The sequence below is a fragment of the Coturnix japonica genome, chromosome 1 (genome assembly GCF_054131305.1).
Source record: "Coturnix japonica strain WE chromosome 1, WE-NBRP24, whole genome shotgun sequence".
NCBI classification, from domain to species: domain Eukaryota; kingdom Metazoa; phylum Chordata; class Aves; order Galliformes; family Phasianidae; genus Coturnix; species Coturnix japonica.
In genome coordinates this window covers 119802140-119829350 of record NC_140663.1, presented here as the reverse complement: position 1 = coordinate 119829350, position 27211 = coordinate 119802140, and the positions used below count along the sequence as shown (strand labels likewise).

Here is a 27211-nt window from a genome sequence, read left to right as displayed (position 1 = left end):
TAAAAGGTTTTCCTTGTCTCTCTATTAGATCTGACAAATGTAAATTGCTTTGCCATAGCTGGCAAAAAATAAATGTTTATTTTCAAGCACGTCGTAATCTTTTGAAAACTTTTGAATCACCTTCTTGGTTCAGCTGGCAGCTGTATCACTACTTTGTCCTTGTTGCAGTATGTCAACAGAAAGAGATTGTGTGGCCATTAGCCTTTGGGAGACTTGCCTCAAAAGCATCAAATGTCAACCACAGAGGTATATAGCGCTTCTTTGTAATTTAGAGCAATCCAAACAGCATGAACAACTTGATGTGGCCCAATTTGACTGAAGAATAAAGAATAGTACCTTGGCAAGTGTCTGCCAGTGAACACTGCAGCTCCTCTGGTGACTGACTCATAAATGTCCCAAGCTGGGGCTTCACCTTGATGACAGACCAAGGCAGCCTGAGTAGAGAGGAAAGGTTACTTGCAGCAACAGTGGTGTAGGGTTGTGCCAGGTCCTGGCACACTGCTCTGTGAGCCAGAAACTAGAAGCTGTTACACAACACGTATAGCTGAAGAGCATTTTCTTGGAAAGCCAAAGGCACTGCAGTTGCCTCTGCCTATCATGCAGAGCTCAGGTGATGTGGAAGAGTCTTCATCAAAGCATTTCCATTTTTCCTGTCAGCACTGCAAATTTATCTGTCTTCTTCAAATCACTGTAATTTGAGAGTAGCAGTCTGCCATTGAGGGCTGACGGTTGTGATAGGATAAGTAGTAGAAGTCAGGCTTCTAGTGAAGGTCCATCTAGACAGAGAAGTCTTTATGGTCCAAAAGATCTGCCTATCACCACCAAAACAGTTTCTTTTTTTGTCAGTTTCCACTAGAAGTCTTTTCTAGATAAGTACTTGCTGCTGACAGTTAAGACAAATATTAACCTTTAAGGTAAATGATAGGTGTTTTTCGTAACCTTACGTCTACTGGCTGGTGCTTTTTAAAATGTCAGGAACAAACAACCAATTGTGTTTAATTGAACATCTGATCAGTGCAACCTCGTGTCCCGTCACTCATGTAGGTCAATATGACAGATCTACATTTTTTCCTTTGTATTATTCACAAGGATGGGAAACAATGAATTTATAGCACTCTATTTCTTTACTGATGATCTCTAAGGTCCCTTCCAACCCGCACAAGACTATGATACTATGATACTGCTATGCAGTATAAATTTTGCACCTGAACACATTTATTCTGTTCTCAGTTCAAGTAATTTCTGTCAAGGACCAAGTGTCTTGGCACTTTCAGTTGAAGTCTTGGTGAGGGAAAGCTTGACTGAAATGTTACAGAGAGAAAATTTCACTTTAATTTTAACTTAGTTTGTTTAAAATGTAAAATACCTTCTCATGCAAGTGTCTGAATATAACTGATTTTCCTGTATTGCTTGAGTTCTCTTTTCAGAGTTGATGCTTTGGTAAATTTTTCATTCCAATTGATACTCACCTTGGACCAGATCCAGTAGAAGACTTTGGTGCTTTTGCATTATGATGTTTATATTTTCACATGTCTGAGTCTGAGCTGTAGCACAAAGGCTCTAGAGCTCCTAGTAAGTGCTTGAAGAGTACAGTTGGGTAGATGTGCTCCCAAAATTTTTGTGGCAATCAGGAAAATGCTGGTGGTAAATTCTGATGCAGAAGAGGAGTAATTAAGAAGTAGAGTAAGATTTCTGACCTCATCTCTGGAGCTTAGACATTAGAATTGGGCCTGTTAGGCACTCTGTATCATTCAAAACTTTGTCCACAGTAGCTCACCTCTTAAAGTCTAAAATTTCCACATCTTTCACCTGCAAAGAAGAGAATCATAACCAGTCACTTTCTCTATCAAAATGGAAAGAAGTTAAAGGAGGCTTGATGAAGGAACTCCACTGACCTCATTTGATGGTGAAAGGCCTTCATACAATTAAAAATAGTAGGATTCCCTACTTATAATGGGATTTCCTAACAGTGATAGGACCTAGAGGATAGTAAACACAAAGGAGCTGTAGTTAGGGCATGCAGAAATGAAAAGAGAACAGAAAATGCTGAATTCTAACAGCAGAGCTTACTTGTATTTCTGTATTATTCATTTCTTTATTAGAAATTATGTGCTGTAAAGTCAGGGTAGCTAAACGCATTCTGGACCAGCTGTGCTTTCAGAAATCATATGATATCAGTGAAAAACATGAATTTGGACATAAATTCCTGCTTCTGGATCATCTCTTCAGTTCTGTTAGCAACACTTATTAATAGTACTACAATTTCTTTGCAGGCCACAGTAGCACAGCTTCAGAGCTTAGGATTTCACAAAGTAAGCACTAAGCATAGAGTTCAAATATAAAAACAAAATGAATTTTGAATACCCAGCATTCCTCCCTCCAGGACATTATGAAACACATGGGGAAAAAAATCAGAAAGAATTAAGAGAAAGGAATACAACCCAGGCCATTTTATGATTCTGTGATTCTATGATAACATGTAACAAACTGTTGAGGATAAATGAAAAGAATGGTCCTTAGACAAATGTAGACATATAAATTTCAGTGACTTTAGTTGAATTACCATTTTAAAATTTCCTGTGATTCTAGAGGGCAGAAAAAGTTGTGCCTTTTAAAGTAAGAGATGTTTTCTTAACATCTAGTCAGCCAACCCTAATGTTTTCTTATGAAGGAACATATTTTTGACAGCTGTCAATAGATATATTCAGATTTATTCTGAGGTGTACACATATGTTTGACAGAGGTGAAGTTAGTGAAGGGGTTTATTGGACTGCTGGAAAACCATGTGAAGAGTTTGCTGAAGTGAAACTTGATTCCTTTCTCCAAAATGCACCTGATATTTTTTGTTTGTGGAAGAAAGTCAGGAGAGGTGAAAGAGATGGATGCTTTCAAAGGACAGTTCTGCAACAAGAAACAGAGTGAAATGTAGTCACTATATTAACACCAGCTCCTTCTGTCTAATATATGTGACATCCCTATTGGAAAGAAGGCTAAGGAGGTTATTATAAGAATATAAGGAGAAAGGCTGATCCACCCAACCACCACTGATTAAGTTCATCTGCAGTGGCAATTTCCTATACCATTAGCGGCTAAAGACTAAACGAAGACAAGAGCTGAAATGTTTGAGTACCTTTGTGCAATATCTATTATTTTTATTTTTTAATGGAGGGGAATCAGGGTGATCTTTGAAATCATTATAGCGTTGTCTAAAAATGAACTATAGCCTATATATATATACACACAAATGAATTATATAAAGTCACCTGAGAATACTTCTTAAATAAATCCAAATGTGGTCCTTTCCATTTAAACACTGTGCTTTTCCCAGATTTTTGTAAGTGGTGTATCAGTAAGAGAGCTGCTAATATATTTGCTCATCAAAATACCTTGCAATATTTCTATTCCCTGAGAGAGAAGGGAGAAAGACCAGTCTGATTAGCATCTGTATTTGATGGTGAACTTCCAAGAAGAAAATATTAATTAGCTTCTGAAATTGTAATGTAGAGTCATGCTCATTTGCTTTCCATGCTGAAATATTTAACCAGCAAAAGATTTAAGCCATGGCTGTATGTCGATTGTGTTTTGGAACTAAATGAGTGTTTGCCTCCTTGAACTTCTTGCTCTAGGACTTAGGAGTGATTATTTGCAGCATTCATTTGATGGTTTTGACTAATCTGAGGATTTACTGCTAGTGATGCTGATAAATTGTAATGATTTAATTTCAACAGTAATTTAATATTTGCATGGATTAAATCCTAACTGATTTGGAAGATTCTGTAGTAGGATTGGTTAACAATTGTGTCCTTTTTGAATTGATTCCTGTTTATTTACTACTTCTAATGAAATTAATGCAAAGCATATTTAGTCTTTTTTCCTGCGATATGTGGCTTTACATGAGATGCTGAGACTGAACCAATTATTTTCATTTACCTTAGTCTGGCTTTGGGTGATTTAATAAGATAAAATGAACAGGAGGGTTTTACCGATGAGTGAATGCATACTGCTCCTAAGTGTTTGATAACTGCAGACATGGCTTAGTAAAAGCAGAGACATTATTAATTTCAGTTATACTCAGACCTCCCTTTTCCAGCATGATTTTCTGTCTCACTGTGGTCAATAAAACAAAAGTTCCATTGTTCAAAGAAATTTTTGACACATGCTCTTAATTCAAATCAGATTAAACCCAAATTTTATAAAAATATCCAATGAAGCACAGACTCACCAGAGCCAGTATTGGCTCTATAAATACGGCATTCTTGTCAGTTTGACTAAAAATAGCAATTACATTGATTTATGAAAGGAGTTTCAGGGAGTTTCAATATTCTCCTGCCCATATCAGATCAGTTGGTGGGATGCTAAGGTTCCTACAATCTATAGCTCTGAGATAGACACAAATCCTACAGAGGAACTAAGCTAATCTGAAATGCTTTGAATGAAGTATTTCTGGCTCACTGATTTAGTAGTTTCAAGAAGTTTTTCTTTTCACAAAATTTCTGAAACTCTTGAAAACAGTTTTGAGTTGCTAAAATGTCCTGATTTGTCTTACAATCAACTGAAGCAGCACTGCTTTTAATAACTCTCAGTTGCATATCTCACCCCTGGGATGACCTGATTGCATTGCAGCCCAGCCTTCATTTGGAAAAAGAAGTTTTAAAATGTTCCCTAAATTCCTTCAAAGATCTTTTATTTTTATATTTTTTTCATATATTTTCATATATATTTTTTATTTTTATATTTTTTCATATTCAAACCTGTGAAGACACTGGAGCTACAGCTCTTGGTGTTGAAGTTACCCTTTTGATCTTTTTTACAAGTTTAACTGGAAGAAAATGATGTTCACCAAGCCAAGTGTTCAATGTACCCCCTCGCTATTTCAGTAGAGAACTTCCTGGAATAATAATAATAATAATAATAATAATAATAATAATAATAATAATAATAATAATAATAATAATAATAATAATAATAATAATAATAATAATAATAATAATAAAACTTCTGAACAGAAGTGAGAGACTGGGGAATTGTTCTCTACCTATGGAACGTATCAACACCAATGTTTTTATCATTAGATTCAAATATAGAATTGAAATTAAAATTCAGACCACTAATTTTAGTTTCAGTCACATCAGCCTACAGCATATGAACAAGGATCACAGTTCAGCTTCTAAACCATAGGTACCTAGAGCCATACAACATGCCTTGGAGAACTGGAAATGTCTATGGTGAATGTGACAAAGGGCTCAAGCCACTGTGGTAGATTTGAAGGCTCAGTGAGACTTTTTAGTTCATAAAAAGAAGTTCCATGACTATCCAGTGTTAGACCCCGACTGTTTAAGTTTCTGTGATGGTCAATGGAGAACTGATGTCATTTGACCACATTTGGTGCCATCCAAAGCGCTCTGAGTGAAAATGTGAAGACTTGAGATACTTGCAAGGCAGGAGCAGGTATCACACAGGACCCCTGGAAGAACTTCCAGAAACCAGGACAGATACCTCAGAGCATCCCAAATGGCTCTGGACACCTATAAGCAAGCACCCAGTTTGAACTGGGAAGTAAATCTGATTTCACTGAAGTAGAGAGATCTGTCCAACCCATACAGTTTTATATCTGCTGAACCTAACATCTCTTTCTTCCTATAATCTCAAATAGGGCTGTTTTGTCCAGGGACACTTTGTCCTTTTTTCTTGCATGGTCCTGGATATTCCAGAAGGGTGTGACTGCTTCTAGGATAACTGGCACCTGAAAAGGGCTCCATGATAATGCTCCAGTACTTATGGTGGATCTGAATGTCCTTATATATTTAGGACCTGAAGTAGCTTTATAATTTCTTCCCTGATGTATTTAAAATAATAGACAAAAGATAAGACTTGAGTTTCACTTTTCCCAAATTGTGCAAGCCACAGATGCTTTGCATTTAATAAAAGGTACCACTTGATGCTGGCTTCCTGTGGTCCTTTTTATTAAGTGTTACTTTTCAATGCACACTATGAGATAATAATAATAAGCTCTGTCACACTTGCTGCACAGAACCCATTAACAACATCATCTGTCCTTGCCCTGTGAAAATGTGCCCCCTGAGAGGTGGTATGAACATTGATTTTTAGAAAACACAGAAAATCACTGGTCAAAGAAACTTCATTCAAAGAAACTTGCCCTTTTTTGGTTTTTTGTTTTTTGTTTTTGTTTATTTTCTTCTTAAAATAAATAAATAAAGAGCAAGGGTAAATTTGAGAGGTCACATGTACTGTTGAACCACCATGGTGCTTCAGCTATCATAGTTCAAAGTTTAGTCATAACCAAAGTAACCTGGCTGATAATTGTTCATATGTTTAAATAAGTGCTCTCTGATTTCATAAAATTGGACCCAAAGTTGTCCTCCCTTATGTTTTGACCAGAAACAATTCAGAATAATCTCAACAGTGTTTGGTCCAGAGCATATCAAATGTCACCTCCTACTGACTCCTTTTAGCATTTACTCAGTCACATAAGTTTTAAAGTCAAAAGGATTTTTGAGTCAAAACTTTGCAAAACATGGAAAAAGAGACATACAGATAAATCCATATCTAAATATATAATATAAATAAATGTATATATAATTACATATAAATCCATTTTAAAATTTCTATGAATGTCTGCAAGAAATTCATAGGTAGGCATCATGACCCAGAATTAAGACTCTGAACTGGATTTGGGGAACTGTGGAAGTCTGTCCTTCTTTTTGTGATGGATATGCTGAGTAATACTGGGAAAATCCACCATGTACTTATGCTCCTCTGCCCCTGGCTTCAGCAAGGTGTGTTGTGTGTAACTGCAGAGCACTCTGAAAAGGCTCAGTTCCAGCCACTGGAATTGTTTGTATTATAGTATTTTACTTTCAGCAGAACCTATTGAAGCCAGCATCATAACAAAATTTGTAGGATAACTAGAAGGAGCAGCAAGCAGGTAAAAATGGTTTAGGGTTTCAAACTGTGGTTTTGGTCTTCATTCCGCAGTAATGACTGCCATTAAAAATTCTTTAGGAGTTGTATTAGTAAAGCAGGGAAGGAAGAAAATGAAAACTATAAAGGCCATGTTGGTATAAGGTACTAAGGAAGGCTTTTACTTTAATGATGTCTTCAATCTTCTGAAGCATATAATGATGCTTGATGCAATAACCTCAGAACAGGCTCTGAATAAGCATCTTCCAAGACTGACTAGTGTTTGGTTTACAGTTTTGTTAATTAACTCAGATGAGTCTAATCGGAACAGCACCACACCTCCATGGCCATGCCATTGCAGTGCCTGTATTTATTTTTCCAGCCTCAAACCCCATGCTGTTGTCACACTGCAGCTCCACAGTGAAGCCTGAAGCTCTCTCCTTGCTTGGCAGAGGCCACTGGGACCCTTTCCTGTATCCATTCACCCCAGACACATTCAATGTGGAAATCTTAAAGACACAGGAACAGGCTTCTCCTGAGTGCTGCAAGGTGAGCCATAGGGGAATAAGACCAGTGTGGATGAACTAGGAACTTTTGTTGAGACTCTGGAAGAAAAATAGAGTCTATGTCCTCTGCAAGAAGGGACAGGCTACTTGAAAAGATTACAAGGAAGTTGCTAAGGTATGCAAGGATGAAGTTAGGAAGGCAAAAGCCTGATTCAAATTTAGATTGGCCACTACAGTAAAGGAGAATAAAAAATCCTTTTATAAATATATCAGTCATAGAGGAGAACCAAGGAGAATTTCTACCCTTTACTTGATGCAGCAGGGAATGAAACCACTGAGGATAAGAAGATGGCTGAGGTCCTCAGTACCTTCTTTACACTGTCCTTTAATAGTCAGTTCTGTTATCCTCAGGGCCTTTACACCCTGATCTGGAAGTCTGGGGTGCTATGCAGAATGCACCCCTTGTGATTCAGGTGGAGACAGAGAGCTTCTACTCCATCTGGACTGTCACAAGTCCATGGGACAAGACAGACTCCATTCTAGGGTGCTGAGGAAGCTGGCAGAGGTGATTGCTGAGACACTTTTCACCATCTACCAGTGTTCCTGAGGTCCTAGAGGACTGAAGGCTTGCCAATGTGATTCCCATCTACAAGAAGGACTGCAGGGAGGATTTGGGGAAATACAGGCCTGTCATGTGTGTGGCATCCCGGGAATCAGGCCCAGACAGTGTGGGTTCATGAAAAGCAGGTTGTACTTGACCAACCTCACCTCCTTCTATGACTGGGTGACCAGGCTGGTAGATGAGGGAAAAGCTGTTGATGTAGTCTACCTAGACCTCAGCAAAAGCCTTTGAGATGGTCTCCCACAGCATTCTCCTGGGGAAACTGGCTGCCCATGGCCAGGACAGGTATACCCTTCTTTGGGTAAGAACTGGCTAGAGGTCTGTGCCCACCGGGTAGTGGTTAATGGAGTTAAGTCCATCTGGTGACTCTTTACAAGTGGTGTCCCGAAAGGGTCAGTACTGGTGCCCATCTGGTTTAATATCTTTTATGATGACCTAGATGAGGGGATTGAATGTACCCTCAGTAAGTTTGCGGATGACACCAAGTTGGGAATTTGTGTTGATCTGCCTGAGGGTAGGGACGTTCTTCAGAGGGATCTAGATGAGCTGGATCACTGGGCTGAGGAGAATGGGATGAGGTTCAACAAGGCCAAATGCCAGGTCCTGCACATTGGCCACAATAACACCAATGTAGCACTATAGGCTTGGAGCTGAGTGGTTGGATGACCGTGAACAGGAAAGTGACCTGGGGGTGTTGGTTGATGCTCGGCTGAACATGAGCCGACATTGTGCCCAGGTGGCCAAGAGAGCCAATGCCATCCTGGCCTGCACTGGAAATAGTGCAGCCAGCAGGAACAGGCAGGTAATCATCCCCCTGTACTCAGCACTGGTGAGGCCACACCTCGAGTACTGTGTTCTGTTTTAGGCCCCTCCGTACAAGAAAGACACTGAGACCCTGGAACATGTCCAGAGAATGGCAACAAAACTGGTGAGGGATCTGGAGCACAAGTCTTATGAGGAGTGGCTGAGGAAGCTGGGATTGCTTAGTCTGCAGAAGAGGAGGTTCAGGGGAGACCTCATTGCACTCTTCAGCTTCCTGAAGGGAAGCTGCAATGAGGAGGGGCTTGGCCACTTGTTTCAGGCAACAAACAGGACCTGAGGAAATGGCCACAAGTTGTACCAGAGGGGGTTTAGAGTAGACATAAGGAAAAACTTTTCTCAGAGTGTGGTAATGCATTAGAATGGCCTGCCCAGGGAGGTGGTGGAGTCATTGTCCCTGGCAGTGTTCAAGAGGCATCTCAATGAGGAGCTATGAGATATGGTTTAGTAGATTGTGGTGGTAAAGTTAATGAGAAGACAGTTGGATCATCTGATCTCGTAGGTGTTTTCCTGCCTTGTGATTCCATGATTCTATGATCCAGTTCAGTGGAAAAGGCTGAGATGGATTTTTCTACCTTCAAGTGTTCTTAGCAAAGGCCATTCACAGATGAACTTAGAGAGATCAATTTTCCCTCTTATGTGCACGAAGATGGAGATCAATAAACACAGACTGTGTTATTCCAGGCTGAAGGAGTTAACTGCTTTTTGGCTGATTCTAGCATCTCCATTTATGGGTAGTGATTTACGTTTGCCTAAGTTGTCAGACAGTGTGTCATTCCTGTATTAGTCACAATTTAGTTATACATTCCTGCATAATTATAATGTATGTCAAAAATGATTCATCTTCCACGCCACTTCAACTATCACACAGCACTTAACCAACTGATATTTTAGAATAATGCAGATCTTGGGAGATCCCACAAATAGGAAATACACAAAAGCATGAGAAGAAAAAGGTGGAAAATAGTTACCTGTGAAGGTGAAGGCTATTCTCTAAAAAAGACAAAAAGATGTAAACGAACAGGAGTTGTATGCGCATCTCAAGCACTTTAGCCAACAAAGGCAGTCACTGGGGGTCTCACTACATTAACCTTCACAGAAAGAATCATTGCAACCTCATGACAGGAGTCCAAAATAAGTAAGAAAAAAATTCCCTCTTGAGGTACCCTGTTTCTCTCTCTCTCTCTCTCTTTTTTATTTTTTTTTCCAAAAAAGCAAGTCTCAGCAACTAGTTACATTTTCAGAAGTGAAAGAAAAATGTAGCGAATGAAACCCCACTCAAACTAACTCAAATTGGAAAGAACAAAGATGTAGGTCAAATTCAATCCTAGCAAAGGCTTTCTTGAACGTTTCGAAACCATGCATAGATATATAATACACCTGCTACAATGCCCTTTGCTTCTTCCACAAACCCATGCACCAAGTGGGAGTACCAGGGCAGTCACAGCTGGAACCACTACCAGTGACATCATGAATGAACAGCCCAAGCCCAAGCCCTCCAAGCCCCTGCCTTGGTGATGCACTGCCAATTTCAGAGAGACACCAGGAATGCCTAAGGATTCAAACTCCCTGCTTCACCAGCAGAACAAGCCATCGCTAATCATCTCAAACCATTGCTATGCATCTCAGGTCAACACTTGGCAGTTAACGTATGCAGAAAATTCTTCAGTTATGGCCATGTACAGAGCTGCCAGAAGGCAGATACTGGCCAAGAGTTAAATACACAAGATTTTTGGAAACCAAACACAGTCACAGCTCCTAAACTCTCTGGAAATATTATTAAACTTTTCTCAGCCTGTGTTGCTATAGGGAACGTTCAGAACACGACTCAGTCAGGGATATTCTACCCACAGCCAGAAAGACAGCTCTGTGTCCATGCAAAGAGCAGAAAAGCAAAATAAATGCCTAGCTGATAAGTTAGCAGATAGATAAAATAAATATATCTCTCCTTCTGGTCCTGAGAGGTTTCAACATGAGTTCAATTCCACTCAAAACTTTGCTTTTTTGACTCAGCAGAAGAGTTCTGTGCTCATGCTAGTAAACAGCAATGTTGCCTTCCTGCTGCAAAGAGTCACATTCTTGAAGTAGGAGCACCTGAAAATGCTCCACACCAAATATTCAATACCCAAACATAGAAGCACTGTGGATTCATGTTCCCACTTTGACTCAGAAAACAGAGAAATTCTGCACCCTTGAGCTGGGACAATGTCATGTGCAGGGGTGAGAATCTAGACACAAGCATCAAAATGGCTGGTAACACAGACCTGTGTCAGTGGGAAGATTTGGGAGGGAAACGCATGTGGAAATGTTAACAGTTACTTTTAATTTCTTTCTTGGTGGGTCAGTGCTGCCCATTTGTTCTCTGAAATAAAACCCAACTGGCCTCTTTAAAAACGGACTTCCTGTGACAGTTCTACTGAAAAACTGTACCATTACTAGAGCTATTAATCACAGTATGACTGTAACGCCTTAAAATGAAATCAATCCAAAATAATTGAAGCTTTTCTAAAGATCTGAGTCAGGTTCTTACATTGATTCTGGTCATGTCCTGCTGAGATCAGACATGGAAATGATGACTTATTCAATTTATATAGTTATTCTCTAAGTCATTTCTAAAAAGTCATGCATGCTGCAGTTTATTTATGCTGGAAAATCATGCTTTTAAATAAAACTCTTTTAAAATTTCACCATCAATAATAAATTAATATCTCAGTTTTACATAATATAGATACAGGGATATAGTTCATGAGCCATGGGACTAGGAAGTGCTTAGATTACCCATCTCCTGTCCCTTCCAAGGCAGGTTCAGCTATAATTATGTCAGTCTTGACATATGTTTAAAGGCTTTCAACTACATTTTTCATTTTCACATAAAATGCAGAGATTATATTCCTTTTGTCTTTATAGTCAACTTTTTGAAATGCCATCTCATCTTTGTTTTAAGATATTTCTGCTCTAAAACAAAGAATACCAAGCCTTTATTTATCTTTTCCTAATTCATAATATTTTCCAAATCACACTTGCAATTCAATTCTCTTCAGGTGCACTTTTTTTTTTCTTCCTTAATTTTTTAATAAACAGTCCTCCAAGATCCACTCACATATTACCAGTTTCAAATAGGAAGAGTTACTTCAAGTTTCTTGCACATAAAAGCCTTGTTTACACACACAAGGACATACCTTCACTCAGTGTTGATGCCTGGCCAATTGTTCCCCAGTCTGCCTTTGTGCAAAGCACAGCTTTTGCCTGCAGGTTGCACTGGGTTCTTGTTCTGGTGGAAGTGCTATGTGAGTTGCATTACTTCTTCAACTGGCCCTGAATATCTGTCTGATCTTACTTTCCTCAGTCCTCTCATCTATGTATTGTTAAACATTCTCCTAGCTTGCCTTCAGAAGAGAAAAAAGAAAGAAAAAAAAGTGAGAGATATAAGAAGCTTTGTAACACAGGGCTTGTACTAAGTTCCATTAGATTGATATGATATGTTTGACAAATTATATTTGCTGATAGATTTCTTATCTTCTAAGTGTTTAAGTAAGATTTCTTTTATTATATTTACCACATGCATCAGTAGAGGTTAGGGGTCAACCTTCTGGTGAGGAGCTCTTTGAAAAAGGACCTGGGTGTCCTGGTGGGCAGCAGGTTAGCTATAAGCCAGCAGTGTGCCCTTGTGGCCAAGAAGGCCAATAGTCAAGGACGGAAATCCTCCCCATCTACTCTGTGCTGGTTAGGTCACAGCTGGAGGACTGTGTCCGGTTCTGGGCTCCCTAGTTCAAAAAAGACGGGATGTATTAGAAAGAGTCCAGGAGAAAGCCACAAAAGTAATCAGGGCCTGGAACATCTCCAGTTTGAGGAAAGTCTGAGAGTCCTTGGGCTGTTCAGCCAAGAGAAGAGAAGGTTGAGAGGTGATCTCATGCCTATTAATATATACCTAATGTGTCAAGTTGATGTGGGTGTCTTGTCCCAGTTTTTAGAAAGGAGGCTCTTTTAACATACGTATACCTGACAGCAAGATTAAAACACAATGGGTCAAATGTTAGCCTGACCAGTTTATTACAAATCCTAGTTGCTTAAGAAAATTGGAAAGGAAAGGCAGGCAATGGAAAATAGATAGGAAATAAAAGAAAGGGCTTTGGGATCTCAGCAGAAACTCTTTTGTTGCCATCTTCTGGGTCTTGCCAGCAGATAAGAGGGAACAGGAAGGTGCCCACCTGCATCCTATTTTTCACAGGATATGATGGTATCATTCCCCAGTCTCACATACCAAGCTGGAGTTATTTGGTCACAGGCCAGGTCTTCTTCCAGTAAGCACTTCTGAGCACTCTCTTCCAAAGGCAATCAGCTCCAAAGAAATGCTTTCAAATGTAAAATTGTCCACAAAATGATGCTGACTGTCACACAATAACAATCACTTCTCATCCCCTAGAGAAGTCAGTCTCATTGCATGAAACCCCTTTGAAAGAGAGCTTTGAGCCAAAAACAAAGGAGGGTTCAGAAATGGTGGCAGACTCATTTTGATGGTGTGAAGCAACGGAACAGGGCATAAACTGGAACACAGGAAGTTCCATATTAAAACAAGGAAGATCTTTACTGTGAGAATTACACAGCACTGGAACAGTTTGCCTGGAACTGTTGTGGAGTCTCCTAGTCTGGAGATTTTCAAGACCCACCTGGGTGCTTTCCTGCACAACCTGCTGCGGGAAACTGCTTTTGCAGAGGGTTTGGACTAGATGATCTCCTGAGATCCTTTCCGATCCCTACCATTTTGGGATTCTGTGATATTTCAATACATTTTCTGTAAATTGGAAGTATCTAATCTTGTAATTCCTTGCCTATGTCACCCTTTTTTCTCTTTTCTCTTGGCTTTCCTTTTAAAGAAGACAGGCATTTTTATTGTCATTTTCCATTATCATGGATGTTGTATTCCCCTCCATCTCCTTCACATTTTTAAGGGCAACTACAAGATTTAAATGGCAGTTTTTAAAGTTTTTCAGTCACTCAGATGATGTGGGATAACTTTTCACATTCTCTAACTTGTATATTTTAAGCTTGCCACCTGATTACAATTGACCTTTTTAGTGAAGACTGGCGCCAAAATAGACAGTGAAGACTCTGACCTTCTTTCTAACCACCCTACTAGCCACCTGCTAACAGCTTTCCATTTCAATTGAGCAGTAGTCTGGTGCTTTTCTTGCATTTTTTCTCCTCAGCTAATTGACCTTCAGAAACTATTTGATGTTATTCTTTTCTAACATTTTGTATTTTTCCTCTTTATCTCATGCTCATCTATTCAAACTTTTATTAAGTTTCATTTGTTTGGCAGGTGATATGAGATTGAGGGAGAAAAGGTACACCCTGCTGCATAACATTAGCTGATTTGTTTTTGTGTTTGTTTGTTTGTTTTGCTTTTGCTTTTATTGCTAGACAAAAGAACAATTCTCCAACACACTGTATATGCAACCAAAAACTTCACTGAGATTACCTATGAGATAAAATGTCACAGAGGAGTAACAAACAGTAAGTACAAGGAAGGAATGCCATTACAAATAGCACTAGTGAAATGGATGACTAGTCTGTGCCAAGTTGCACAAAATCCTGTCTCTAAAACCCAGTGAGAATAATGCCATCCAAACTGTCTACAACCTTCTAATTGTTTGAATTTCAGACCCTATCCCCATCTCTGATCTCTCTCTCTCCCCCTACCTCCCCCCCCTCCTTCAAAAAAAAAAAGCTGTTGGAACATTGGTACACAGAAGCTGTAAAAGATATTATTAAAGCCTTAAAACATGTGAAGGTAAAAACTGTGCTCGAATAAGAACTGTTCTGTAACTATGACAAAATTAATCCTGAAATACTTCCTTTGAAGCTAAAACAAGAGCTAGGTCCCAACAGGACCTGAATTCTTGAGTATGCTCATAGCAGAGCGTTCATGAAGTTTCACTGAAACAAAACCAAAAAGACCTGTTTGTCTCTGCAACTATTGCAGATTTGCATTTAAGGCTAGAGAGCAAGCAGATTTTCAATATTAGCCTATACTTGAGAGTGCTTTTATTTTGTCATTTTATGGACACCTCTGTAAGTTTGACGAGATCCAAAAGCAAGCCAAGAAGCCTCTTTGCTAAGAAGCAAAGCTGTCTGGTAAGATAAAAGAAGGTTAACAAGTGATATTGAGCGGCTCACCCCAGCATATCCACACTCCTTGGTTGTCAGATGCATTGCAAAGGCATTAATGAGAACAGCTAAGAAGAATCTGTCCCAGGGGAGACTCCAGTGGAATAAATCTACTCAGTACATCTTTCCCAATTAACTGTGATTTCTAGGTTTTTTTTGTATTTATAGAAAGATGACAATATGTACATGTGGATGGGGTAGACAAATGCTTCTCCACCTATGTTCTGAGATGGCCAGATGCAAATCAACTCTGACACATAAGTAAGGGCTGCTTCATACGGTGTCATGCAAGATATGTGTCAGCAAGACACATCACCTTGGGCTAAAAACATCTAGATTGAAGCTAACTCATTTCTAGATAGCTCAGAGACTGACAGGGATAGCTGCCCTTAGGTTAAACTGAACTGTACATCATCCACGTATTTGAAGACCAAGGGGTGTCCTTTTAATACTGCAGGATATCCTCATGTTGATGCCAGCCTTAGCTGTATGGGTAACCTGGCACAAGTAACAAAGCATCTCTCACTGGTATTCAGCAAATTCACAGCCTCCTAGAATCTCTGCACGGGTGGATTCCTAATATTCTTCACTTCACACAAACAGTAAAGGTACAGATACTGCATAAATTAATAGAAGCAGTATTGTTTCTGTCCATAATAATATGTTTAGCTTTTGTTGGTGCCATGCCCCCATATCAGCCTCTTTCAAATAAAGGCAAACAGATGGGAAGAGGGCTTCCATTTTGATTTTTGTTTCCAGCATTTTTGTTTTCACATTCATCATTGCCACACAGTAATTACCAAGTAAAACAATTGTTGCTTCTATTTGTTTATTTGAGCGTAAAGACACAGTTCCATGGCCTTATACAGCTATTTAATTATTCTGAATAAACACAATAAGAATGAAAATTATTGAGGGGGAAAAAAAAAAGAAGTTGATCATGGCATGTAATTTTCACCCTCTTCATTGCTGAATTAAAAGTTGATTGGCCAGCGTTTGCTGGTTATACCAGATAAATTTCATTATTAATTTAATCTCATAAATTTCTTCCCCATCACTCTCTGTTACAGTATTGGTACATAAATAAAAATTATTTTAAGTCTTGAGTTCGATCATAATGGATACAAGCAAATAGACTAGGAGAAATCTGAGGTTTCTCACAGAGATTCAGTCATTTGTGAGTATATACCCAAGAAAAGTTATGCAGCCTCTTCCAGCTTCTCAATGGCTTGCCTTTCTCATCCCACTTCCATCTGCATCTGTACTACCTGCATAATATACACTTGCCTGCTTTACCATGCTGAGACAGACACGCTCTGACAGATGGAAGACAGAAAGAGCACCTGCCAAGTACATCCTCCTGCATACTGCAAAGTTACACCTAAACACTTATAATATAAATCTGTGAATTACCAGCACTATTCAAATAATGGTAACTGGAAGGCCAATCTGTAATTGAGGCTCCTCCTGTGATACACTACAGGTCAGAAGATGTGATCTGAGAATCCTCATGGCTTTAAATTTAGGGGAAAAAAATTCAGTATCACATAGTACTTACACTCTGTTTGTGTACTACCATGAATTTCAAATCATGATGCTTATTTTATCTCACACAGGACAATTAATAAATAGTCATCTATAAAAGTACACAAAATTATCTGACAGCAAAAAGCCAGGGAAGTTATTTTCTTTCCAAAATGTACTCTTTATGTTCTCATTATTCATTAAGTACATTATCTGTACATACTCCAAATGACATAAATCTCAGTTAACTAAAGATTGGAATTCTAAAGGAAATCAAGGATACCTAAACTATGTCAACAACCCATAGGTTAAGAATATGCCCTTTTCTAACTACAGCTACTGTTGAAGGAAGCCTATGATTTGACTCAAAACTTAAATCTTTCCATTGTCTGTTGCTGGTGTGTAACCTAAATCCTTAAGATTTGTGAAGCAATTTTATTTTTTATTCTGATATATTTAAGGACTATTTCTTCAGTGGAAAACAACAAATAGAAAGGGACTGCCTTCTGAAATATTTTCCTTTTATATTATTAATATTCTTATTCTAACATGACTGCTTGCAGTTCTATGTCTTGCCTGCTGCAGGGAACCTGGTTTAGCAGGGAGATTGGACTGGGTGATCTCCAGAGGTCCCTTCCAACCCTAAGAGTTCTGTGATTCTATGATTCTGTGATGAAAGCCATAGTTGAGGCATAGATACAAGAGCTGGTTTCCCACACTGCATTTTTTGCTTCAGTGTATATCAGAGAAATCATTGTGTAGAGATACTGTCTTAATTCATATTTCTAGGTTGTAAGGTTTGAATTTTGATTGAAGTGAGTTAACCTGTAAAGACAATAACTGCTTTTACAGCAATGTCTTTCATATAGTAAGGTTTTTTTTACACTGATAGTTTTGCAAATGAATGTGTTTAGTAAGTTATTTGCCAGGTAGTGATTACTGATTCCCTAGAAGCAGCAAGTCTGTAGAGTGACAATTTTCTTTCTGAAAATGTGATTTTTAAATAGACTACATAAAGTTTTTTGTTCTATTAGGGAAACTCTTTACCTCTGTAATCATTTTCAATCTAGTGAGGAAAAAATATATAGCAAAAAGCTTGTATATTTTGTTTTATTCTCTAAAACTCTATATGTTCTTACATACCTTCTTAAATGCTGAACAAATTAAAGAACATGTCTATAAATTCTTGAAGATTTAGAAGTCATCTGGGTGTCTATCCAGTGTGAAACATCTAAATTGCGTCTGGTTAATAGCTTCAAAGTGGCATTCCTTGCACAACATATGTAAAACAGAATTTCTTTGAAATATCTCAAAGTGGCTCTTACAAAATGAGTGACTTAACATTTTAGAGATCTTGAACTATACACTCCTCTACCCTTTAAGGAAAAGTTATAGTTTTATGCTTTGAGGAAAGATGTGGTGACTGATCTTGCAAATTCTTCTACTCATAATTATCATTAGCACTTGCTATAGCACGTACATTGGGATTGGAGTTGCACTCATGCAAAAGATAATTCAGAATTTTTTTCCTTCCCTCAGCAGAGAACCAGTATTATTCTAGAATTAATGATGAGAATGATGAGCAATAGGATAGCAAGTAGTGACTCATCTGCACTTTCAGAGATCACATTTGTGCACTTGACCTATAGAACTAAACAAGCCATACAATTCAGCCTAGCAACTTTAAGTTCAGCATAATTTTCCTGAGAATTTTCTCTGAAAAAATTACAGAATTAGTCATGCAAAGTGAGTAAGAACTCCAAAAAATAAACAATTAAATATGATGCACAGAAGTATGTTGCAGTTGAGCAAAAATATACCAGTGGTGAAGTCTCTCACAGGAGCAGGAAAGATAGCACAGATGTGGTGAGCTAGTGCTTGAAAGAGCTTCACAGCATTTCAAGGCTTTAGTCTTAAAAAGTCTTATGCCTATAGCCATTAGCAAGCATACTACTCAAGCCTGTGGAATTTAATATGTACATCCATTCATATATAGTTAAGCACTTTTTCACCACATGTGTTTAGGGAGAAAACAGTTTTGTTACAAGGTTGGTTATCTGTATGAGATCTGGAGTTAAGTTCCTATCCTACCTTTGCCACCAATTTCCTTGTGACTTTGCTCTGTACGAAAGGTATGAAACCAGATACATGAGATTGCTGTGGCAAAATAAAGACCATGAAATAGCTGCTTACAGCAGTCAACACTAAAATGCATTTGAAAATAAATTAATAAAGGAATCTATTAATCGGAAGTTACTGAATTCTAGCCTTCGTAAATTTATCCTTGAATGATAATAGTTGTCAAAGCTTGATTTAATTTTACTACACAGTATAATTTTAGAGAAGGGCCTTAACATTTGCAGTAAACTTCTGTGAAATAAGCCTTATCTCAAGATATAGTCATAGAGACTTCCAAATGCATCTCGTTCTTTGTTCTAAATGTGCCCTGTTTCTGCAAATCTTTTTTTTAGCAATTTTGTGGGAATAATTCTATTGACTTGATTTTCCAGATAGCAGTCCTTATAGAAATTCACATTAAATGAACTATATAGAGACCATGATAATATTTGGAATGAGTGGTTGAAATAGCTTAGTAAACATGTAACTGTTGTATGTGCCATGTACATATGTCAAGCTGGAATCTGAGAGAGGAACGTCATCATTTTTCTCCCTATAGGTAATCTGGCTGTCACATTATACCAAGATACCTTTTCTCCTTTGGGAGAACTTCCACGAAAAATCCTAGTACTTCTAAAGCCTTCCTTCATTTGGTAATGAGATGATAGTTAATTCTAGTGGGATTTTCTCTCATGAAGAAACTTAGTCACACACAGATTTCTTGCAAGGAAGAAAGCATATAATCTTCAAAACTAATGAATTTTACTGTCTCTTTACTTGTGCTATTTTGCTATTTCACTGTAACTATAGAAGCCCAGCGGTGGTAACCACTCTCAGATGCTCATCTACTTTTTTCTAGTTCAAAGTGAAAACTGAAGCTAAGAAATCCACACTCCCTGTTAAGATTACAAAGATCAAAGATTTAATCTACAAAAACAGTCTGCATAGCATTTTGTACACCAAACTGCTACTCGTACATCTTTGAAATGTTTAGTTGTTTTTTTGCTTTGTTTTGTTGTTGCTGTTGTTGTTGTTTCTTCCCTCAGCGACTCACGGGACACATTCCTGTTGTTCTTACTTGAATTTCCACTATACTTACGAGCCATTCAGCACTGGTTGCTTAGACACTCTTGCATGTGCAGCACTGAACATTTCCCAAAGCTCACTGATCCTTACTTGAAAGTAATTAATACAAAATAAACATGTTTTTCTGTGCATCTAGTTATATAATTATCAATGGGAAGAGTAAGGGAAAGAAAAAGAAACTAGCAAAGTAAGTTAGTTTTATAGATGTCCAGAGGATTTAACAGCAACATTGTATAGTTTGCTCAAGAATATATGAGGTTTTATTCAATCTCCCAACAGGAAAAGAACACAGAAATTAATTAAAAGGTAGGAGGGCTTGACAGATTCCAAAGGAATTTAGTGGACTCCAAAGCAGTTTGTCAGATAGCATACCAAAATAAAATATTCTTCAGTTCTGAAGGAATGTGGAAATTAGAGGGCAATATTATCTCACGTAAAACTGCTATCAGTAGTAAATTTGAATTCTTAAATTAATGAACATACTGGGTCAGACTGTTTGACCTTGCTATTTTCCTGGCCCAGTGAAAATGACCATTGGCTCTGGCATTAACATCAAAGAGTGCTTGGAAGGTCTTCCCATGTGCATGGAAATAAAAAACAGCCCCAGTATGCCTTCCCTTTTACTGTTGATGCCTGGGAGAATTTTATGACCAAAAAACAGCAAGAAATGCACATACAAGATATGCAAAATGTACAGACAATAGACAATTTCTCATAAATCATTAATGTCCTCATGTGGTAACTGGATGGTATTTTAAAACTCGCCAGATCCAACTTGGAATGGAGAAGGGTATTAAGGAGAAAACATCAGCATTTAACTAAATGCAAATTCTGCAGACAGTTAGGATTTTAATGATTTTGTGAGGAAAGCAGTACATAGCATCAAGCATCACTTGACTTTTAAACTAGAGTGCTCGGCTGGAGAAAGGGATGCTGATTATAAATAGAAAATGTAACTTGCAGAGTCCTAGATGTCTTTCCCTGGCAGCTAAAAATAACTGTCCTGGAAGGAGTCATCCCTGAATGCATTGCGTCCTATTCTTATCTAGCCATCAGTCAACACAATGAAAGAGACCAGAAGGTGCCCTGGTGGCGCAGAGGTAGGAAAGCCGCATTGCAACACCGGAGGCCCGGGTTCGAATCCCCCCTGTGGCGCAAGTGGTAGAAGTGCCGCTCTGCTACACAGGGGCTCAAATCCCAGGGGTTGGACTCGGTGATCTCTAAGGTCTCTTTCAACTCACACGAGACTGTGAGACTGTGAGTAAGGACACTGCAGAGAAAGATCTATGTGTGCTGCAGGACATGCATGTTATTAACTGATTAAAATGAATCTTCCATGAGAGGAGGATACCTATACAGTGAGTTGATCTCTTTGAGCCTGAGCATGCTTACACTGTGATTTTGCTTATTTCAGTCTTTCCCAGATTGCTTATACCCCAGCATATGGAGTCTGGCTGGGAAGGTGTTAACTATCCCCACAGCAACCCACTGACTGCTGTGCTCCGACCCTGTAGCTAAAGCAGCACTGATATCACAGTTGCTGAGCAGTGCTGGCACAACATCATGGCTCTCTCCAGCACTCTCAAAGCTAGTATGCTGGGGGTGGGCAAGAGCTAGGAAATGGGAAGGAGAAGGGAGGAGCTGTCATTGTGAAAATATCCATCGTCCTGAACAACCACTAAATATATTGAGGCCTGGATACCCAAGTCATGGACAACCATCGTGTTCTAATGGGAAGCAGAGAAAATTTGTTTTCTTCTTCCTCTTTGTTTCCATGTGGCCTTCACATGTTTCCTTTTCTCTCTTTTCCTTTTAACTACCCTTTATTCAACATATGAGCCCTTTTTCCCATCACACATTCTCCCTCCCCAGTTCCTCTGAGGACAGAATATGGTTGTGGTAGATTTTAGTTACCCATTGAGGCGAAACTACCACACAGAGTCTTTTTATTTTAAGCAGGAATTTTTGAGAATTTCTCCAAATTGTACAAGACTTCCTCTTTCCTCAGTGACACTTCTGGTCTGAAAAACAGGCAGAGGAAAAAGCCCTCTAGTTAGGAGCTATGGAAGCTTTAAAACTTAGCATGATTAAAGTAAGATACAAACCAAAGCAGATCTGAAATAATGAACAATGCTACTGAATCTTAGCAGAATCATAGGAGAAATCTTCCACCTCTAAAGTTAATGATTTTTCTTTCAGAATGCTAATCATTACAAACTTTAAGTTAAATTTTAAAAATCATCAAATTTGTTTGACAGAAGTAAAACTTCCCAAGAGAAAATTTTCTTCTGCATCATTGCCAAAACAAAAAGATCAAAAGTAACAAAAGTAGTTACAAAAACTGTAATTTCTTTTTTAAAAAATAGCTTGAGATTCTGAGGTTAGTTTCTCCACTTTAAAATAAATAAATAAATAAATAAATAAATAAATAAATAAATAAATTACAAGGAAAAATGTAGAAATGTAGAGAAAGCTTTCCAGGAAAGCGCTGCATTTACCTTGAAATTCCATCCCTTAGAACTTTTGTGTGACACTGAAGTCATGATTAGAAGTTAGGCTGATTATTTCATTCAGTCTTGGAATTTCATCAGACCTGTCTGAGGGCTTCCCACTGTGAAAATAAGACAAATGTCCTACATACCTGTAAAGAAGATAAATATATTCAAATATCTACTTGTACTGAAAGCTCTATATAACCAACTTAACTGGAACAGAAATATTAAAATAAGCTGGTAATAATGTTACATTCCAATGGAGTAAGGACACACATAGAATAGAAAAAGCAACAGCTTGAGTCAACTGATCCAGGCCCCCAGCCATACTCATAACTGTAAATGATATTAACATGTAATTTTCATTTCTTTGTTGTATGGGTCATTACATTGATTGGTAATTTCAATGATTTTGTGAATTATTGATGGTGAAATATATTACAAAGGCAAATGCATACGCTATCTGAACACACCTAGAGGAATCAACTTAGAATTCAACAAAATGTAATGGGAAAAGGGGATTGATTCTGAGAGAAGCATTCTACTAGAAAACTTCTCCCCATACAAATATTACCGAGCTGTATTTTGTGGAACAAAATGATGATTTTCCTAATGTAAGTAAGTTATATCAGTGTTTTCCCTGATAGCACTGGTGATTCTGGAGATACTTGGACCATATCTCTTCCCTCAAAGAAGTACTGAACCAAACTTTAAAAGTCAAAACTGGTCCACTACACTGTCATCAATAAAGGTCACAAAAAATTGAACTAACAGACAAAAAGTATAAGGTGAAATACAGTAGGGTCAAGTCTAAAGTATTTCACAAAGACTGAGGGATGAATGACTGAGTAAGCAGCAGTTCTGCAAAGGAGCAACTGATGATCATGGGGATCACAGTGTGAATAAGATTTAGTACTAACTCACTGATAATTGACTAAGTCAAATTTTATGTTATCATGGACTGTCATGTTTTTGTAATGTTTCTATTGGTATTCCACATCATAACATCATGTGGAGCATAGAGAAGAACTACACATCCCAGAGGACCTCACGGTTGGAGAGGGAAGCACGTCACAGAATCAATGCTCGCTCTCTCCCTCACTGCCTGGCAGCGGGTGTGGGTATGCTTCCAAGCCATGGTGCCTTCAATTACAAAGTAGTCTTCTTGGTCTTCGGAAACCTCTCTCTCTCTCTTATTTTACTAATAACAATCTAATTGAAATTGAGGCTAATAAATCAAGTAAAAATTGATATTATATATATAGTGCATATCATCCTTCACAATTTCAGTTTTACATGAACTCCTGGTTCAGATGCTGTCCAGTTTGCATCATATGCTCATAGCACATATAATGTTCACAGAGTAAGGCTGTGAAAAAGTCAACACTGCACAGCTCTGCATTTGTCCGGTGAAGTTGCTAAAGGATACATAGATGTTACTACCAAAGGTTTACTGGATTCTTCTCTTTTTCATGCAGTACTACAAGATACTTTAAATATTTTATCTAGAAAATAAAAATATGCTATTACACTTTGCTGTTCCAAGGAGAACTCTCTTTGTGGATTCTAGTCCATCTTTGACAAAAGTGCTATAAAAATAATAGTTTCAGTTGTTTTCTTACCTTTGATTCTCTGTGCCCATTTCTGTGGTGTTGTAAACATATTTTTAACTTAGGAAATATTTTTATTCTCCAGCATTATGTGAAATATAAAACTGACAATGAAAAATGACTTCAAGTCTAATTCTCCAAACACAACAATGAAAACTAATGCACACACAAGTTTAAAAAGCAATCTTTGCAATCTTTTTACTGTACTCCCATTTATAGAAATACTTTGCATGTTATTTTTGCTTTTAACAAACATAAGTTCCTCACATAAAAAAGACAAAAAAATGTATGACTTAATGATACCTCTGTAGCAACCAAAATTGAATATATAAGAGGATTACAAAATGATAAAAGATTTTAACGTTTAGCCTTTCCCATGCAAAGTACATCAGATTCAGATATTTGAATATTTAAAACAAACAAACCTTTTGCTATTTTCAACTAAGTTACTTCATTCTTGATTTTTATCAGCTCACAAAAGAGCTGTGGTTATACAAATACAATTCTGCAGATGATTCTTGTGTTTGTAGGATGGCTTCTTTTGACATACAGACAGCAGAAGTTCTAATATGCAGTCTCCAAGTGAGAACTCTTTGCTCTCCTTTTTGGTTCCTCCTTTTCTGAGTTAGTTCCAATGGACTGGAAAGAAAAAGGAATAGCTTTGTCCAGTCTCAAAACAAAGGGTCCAAAGAAAGCACAGAAATGTAGATTGGCTTCAGATGGAGAGAAGAATTCCACTCTAAGCTCAGCTTAGCTTAGAATGGTCGGTCCCCTTTAACTTTATGGCGCTGACGAGTGCCCATGCCTGCCCTGTATGTGGCTCTGTAAGTGTCATGAACTGGGCTCTACCTTCATCTTCTCTTTTTCTGCTCATTGTACGAAATCATTGTATGTTTTGGTTGAATGGTTATAGGTATATCTGTAGCGCATTCTGGGGGAAAATATGTTTTCATCCAAGTTCAACAAATATTGGCTATTAGCCAAAGTCAACTGAATCAGGAGCTCAGTTCTCAGTAGTCACTCTTGTTTGGGCTTTTGATTATTGCATTCCAGTCTTCCTTTACAATTTGTAGAATTTAGAATTAAGAAAGTGATTTTTCTCTCAAATAGTACCTGTTTAAAACTGTGAGTAAACGTTGCTTGTGTTAGATCGCAACAGAGAGAGAGGAAAAAATATTATCTTCAGTAGGGCTGTGTGAATAATTTATTTTTCAATTTAATGGTAACACTGGAGAGAAAACAAACAAAAAACAACAACAACAAAAAAAACAGAGCTTGAATCAAAATTCATTTAAAAGTTTGATTTTAATTTCACTCAAAATGAAATCTTTCATTAATAACCAAGAATGCTCTGTCATTTATCTGTACATCACTGCAGCAAGACAGTGTGCTTCCAAGTAGCACAGCTTTTTTACATTATGCCAAATTCTGGGTTAATATTAATACTTTGAAAGATTTCTAACTGCTCTACTGAATTATACCTTTCCAGACATCCTTTGGAAATCATTCTTCCAAGTAAAACAGACACTTACTGCTGGACAACTGGAGATCACAGCACCAGCTGAAAGGATCTGGTAGTTGCAAAATCTCAGGAATGAGAGACTCAGTACAGTGGTAGGAAATGGTGGAAACAAAGAAAGCGAGGTGGAGAAATAACAGCTGCCTGGGAGGACTCAGAGGACTCCCAGCTGAATAAGTAGGTGAGGAATTTTGAAAGAACGAATGATTACTCATTCTGCCTATGAAAAGGCATATGCTGCCAAAAGTTATGATAGAGTCATCTTCCTATAGTAAATAGAATTTATGTGCAGCATATCGTTGGCTTTCTGGGCCGCTGGCTCATGCTAAGGTTTTCATCAACCAGGACCCCTAAGTCCTTCTCAGCAGGGCTACTCCTAAGAAGTTCTTATCCAGTTTGTATACATTTTGTATGCATTTGCATTTTGCTTTGTTGAGCCTTGTTTGGTTCACAAGTGCCCATTAGCTTGCAGTCCCTCTGATTGCAGCATGCCAAGAATCAAAGAATGTCCCAGGCTGGAAGGGATCTCAAGGACCCTGAAGCTCCGAGCCCCCTGCCACCAACCACCAACCTCCATATTTAACACTAATCCAGGCTGCCCATGGCCACGTCCGACGTGGTCTTGAACACTTCCAGAGATGGAACATTCACAACCTTTCTGGACAAACTCTTAGATCTTCACAGTTTTTCTTGTAGTGATAGGGCAGGGGAACCCATGTTTCTTGTGTGGTGGGTGGCTGACAAGTCTGTCTCAGGCATGGTAAACTATAATTCCAGGATCAGTATCCTTCTACAACTCCCTGATGCTTCTCAGCCTGCTCACCTCCTCCTGAAGCTCCACTACCAGGCTAAGCCTTCAGCCTGGGCTCAGCCTCCCACAGGTATATTCAGTGCTGCCAGTAGGAGCTGACTCAGGCAGCAGTGAGACCTCAGTGTCTGCATGTTCCCCCAGGAGCTCCATCTGGGTGGCCACATCACTTCCTGTGGCTGGAGAGGCCACACAGGACACAGAAGACGTGGCTTTCTGATGGGTAGTTTATGTGGTGGAGCTCCTAATGATCTTACAGCTACCAGTGGAAACCACAGTGACAGTGATCTCCCTGTACATCCTGCCTGCAAACTGCTGCACCATGCCTTTACTGATGTGCCACACCCTGTTCACCATACTCCATTTACTTCCTTTGACACTGTAAGGAAACGTGTATTTGCCAGTGGCTGCACACAATTCAAGATTTCTCAAGCAGTCTGTGCCTTCTCACTGATGGAGACAGGAGTGTCAGTGTAGTTCTTTCCCTTCAGTGTATTACTCTGATTCAAACTTCCAGGGCACTGCTTTGACACATCTAGGTGCCTCTGGCAGACCTGCTGTCAGAAAAGGTTGGCTGCATCCTGTATCCTGGCATGCTACAGTAAGCAAGCAGGATGTGTCAGTGCAGTTACGGTGGAGCTCTCAGTCCACATGCTGTTGATGTGAATTCATAAAGATCAAAGCCTCAGCTACATCTCATCCTTCTTTCCGCAGCCTTTCAACTCTTTACCTGTGCTTGTCAGAGACAGCATCAGTAGTTAATTTTAGCATAGCAGTGGTCTGTTTTAAAGGGATGTTGAACCTGCTCGTTGCCATGCTGCTGGAAGGATTAACGATTAAGAAGATTGGACAAAACAGGATGTACCCCGGGACCTTTCATGGGGAGTTGTGGCATTCAGCACCATGGTTGCTAGGGAGATTATGTTCAAGGAGTCTTTATTCCAGGTAGAACAATGGGTCTTTTAAGCACAGAACACTAATTAAGTTTATTCTTTGCAGTTTCCATGAATAGGTGTTT

The 27211-nt window shown here is 38.6% G+C and overlaps 1 long non-coding RNA gene across 2 annotated transcripts; it reads right to left on the bottom strand.

Moving 5' to 3' along the window:
* Window positions 1-1178: 1178 nt before the first annotated feature.
* Window positions 1179-25656, bottom strand: LOC146762664 (uncharacterized). Of its 2 annotated transcripts, XR_014947671.1 has the most exons (4): window positions 25399-25656; window positions 24292-24505; window positions 22263-22405; window positions 1179-1809 (listed from the first exon to the last, which is right to left on the bottom strand). It is a non-coding gene; the product is annotated as an uncharacterized LOC146762664 (long non-coding RNA). The 2 variants fall into 2 exon arrangements; XR_014947675.1 differs by lacking the exon at window positions 24292-24505.
* Between the last annotated feature and the right edge of the window lie 1555 nt (window positions 25657-27211).